The sequence below is a fragment of the Macrotis lagotis genome, chromosome X, assembly GCF_037893015.1.
Source record: "Macrotis lagotis isolate mMagLag1 chromosome X, bilby.v1.9.chrom.fasta, whole genome shotgun sequence".
In the NCBI taxonomy this organism is placed as follows: Eukaryota; Metazoa; Chordata; class Mammalia; order Peramelemorphia; family Peramelidae; genus Macrotis; species Macrotis lagotis.
The window spans coordinates 67,439,675-67,442,225 of record NC_133666.1 but is presented as its reverse complement, the minus strand read 5'-3'; positions in this window follow the sequence as shown (position 1 = coordinate 67,442,225).

Below are 2,551 nucleotides of genomic sequence, written 5' to 3'. Positions count from 1 at the left end.
TAGTCTGGATTAATTTTGATTGTTTTACAACTCCACCCCATCCAGGTCCTTTTTGTTTTTCATTTAGAAATAGAAAGGGCCAAGAGAAATGTATTTCAAAAATATAATAATTGTAATACTATTCTCTACAAGGCTATTATAACATTTAAATTCAAAAATTCAACCAGCAACTTGAAGGAGATCAGCTTGGAACTGGAGGTACAGAATTATAGATAGCAGTATGGGGAATGTTTAATGTGTGCAATAAAGAAAACTTGGTCTTGCAAAAAATAAGACTCCCTGAAGGTAGTATGATGACTTGGGAAACCATGTCTTAACATTATCTGTTTGTATTTTTATTTTGTTAAAATATTTCCCAGTTATATTTGGACATATTTACACCTCTGCTCCAGATAACTGGACTCTCCCAAATGCCTCTCAACCCATCTTCCAGCTTCCTCCTAACCATGTTCTATTGGTCCTTCAAGCCCCTGCTCCAGCATCCTTTTTTCCTAGTTCACAGATCAGACCCATAGATTTAGAGCTAGGTAAGACCTTAGAGGTTATTGAGTTCAGCTGCCTCATGTTATAGAAGAGAAAACTGAGGCATGGAGAGGTGAAATGATTTTTCCTAGGGTTTCACAGCAGTATCTGAAGCAGGATTTGAACCCGGATCTTTGAATCCCTGTCCACTACCCTAATCATTACACTATGCTGCTGTTCAGAAGTGATGTCTTCCTCCTCAGAACACTCAAATACTTAAAATCTACATTATTGCTGTTCATCTATCTTATTTCATGGTGTCATAAATGGAGAACTGGAAGGGACCTGAGAGGTCATCAAATCCAACTCCTTCACTTTACAGAGGGGAAAAACTGAGGCTGAGAGGCGTGAGATGAACTGTTCAAGGTCACATAGGCAATACATGGCACATCTGAATCCAGGCCCTCTGACTACCTCTTAGGCCCTTTTCCACATATTGCCATCTCCCTAATTACACTACAAATTCTTGAAAGGAAGGGAACTTGCCTTAATTTACTTAGTTTTGCATATAAGGACTATTTAATAAACCTTAGTTGAATGAAATAGTTAAGTAGTTACTGCATTTTTAGCAATGACCAACCTCTGAGACAGAGGTTTTAAAATGCTCTTAAAAAGGGAGGTTTCTGGGCCTTAGACTCCTGTCCTAAAATAAAGCCAGTTCAGCCAGGCCTACACGTTTATTCAACACTCGTTGAATGTCAAGACATTTAGTACACTGGGGGACACGGAAGGCAAAAGCCTGGTCTTTGCCCTTCAGGAGCCTCCTGGAAGGGCTTCAGTTATGTCCTAATTGTAATGGCTTCAAGCTACATTTAGTTCAGTGGTAAACAGCTACTGCCCCAATCCTCTCAGCAAAAGGCAGTGTGGGATGCACATGGCTTGGATGAACTAATTTCCTCATCCAACATGGACCTCCGATGGGGTTTCTATTCTAGAACAGCCTTCTCTTCCCTTCTCTACAACTTCAAATAGGTAGAGAAATCAGTGAATTGTGGAAACTTCTCCACAGGCCTACGATGACTGGGGTTCAGGAAGATCTGTTCTCGGCCTGGTAGCACTCCTAGCGAGAGGATAGGTTGTGACTCACAGTAGTTGCTTGTGATCTTAATAGTGATTCCAGCTAAATAGTAGGATTTTTTCCCAAAAAGGATTTGCATTATAAATAAAACTAAAAAACAATTTTACAAAATGATGAGAAAAAAGAAAATGGAAGTGTCAGCAGATTTTCTGGAAGGGCAGCTGAAGCTGACTGCTACTATCTATTGGCTCAGTTTCCTCATCTACAAAACGAGCTGAAGAAGGAAATGGCGGGGCGGCTAGGTGGCGCAGTGGATAAAGCGCTGGCCCTGGAGTCAGGAGGACCTGGGTTCAAATCTGCTCTCAGACACTTAATGATGACCTAGCTGTGTGGCCTTGGGCAAGCCACTTAACTCCGTCTGCCTTGCAAAAACCTAAAAAAAAAGGAAAAAAAAGGAAATGGCAAACCACTCTAGTTGATTTGCCAAGACAACCTCCAATGGAGTCCCAATGTCAGACTGAAAGGACTCAACAACAAAATCTATTGACTCACTCCAATTTGCAGCCATTGCTATTCATGCAACTTAATTGAAAAATAAAGTGGCTTGACTTCAGGCAACTCTACTGAGCAACCTTAGCAGTTCTGGGGCCCTTCCTAGGGCTCCTGGGAACCAGGGTTTCTCAGACTTGACATGTCATTTTGGTGTGATGAGATTATGAAAACATGGCCCAAATGAAGACATCCCATCTGGGCTGTTATGTTTACATAATTCATTCTCCAGAATTCTGGTTTAGTTCTGATTTTTTTGGGGGGGGGATAGAAATAAGGGCAAAATAGGAAATGGTCCCACTGCATCCCCCTCCTCCCCTAACGATAATGTACTAAGAAGAAGGCATATCATTTTATGAGGATTTTTCAAGTTCTTTGCACATCAGTCAAACACCCCTCCTTCAGTTTCTTATCATTCAATTTACCTTTTCTTCTCTTAGGGTTCTCCTGGTCTTTGGATCC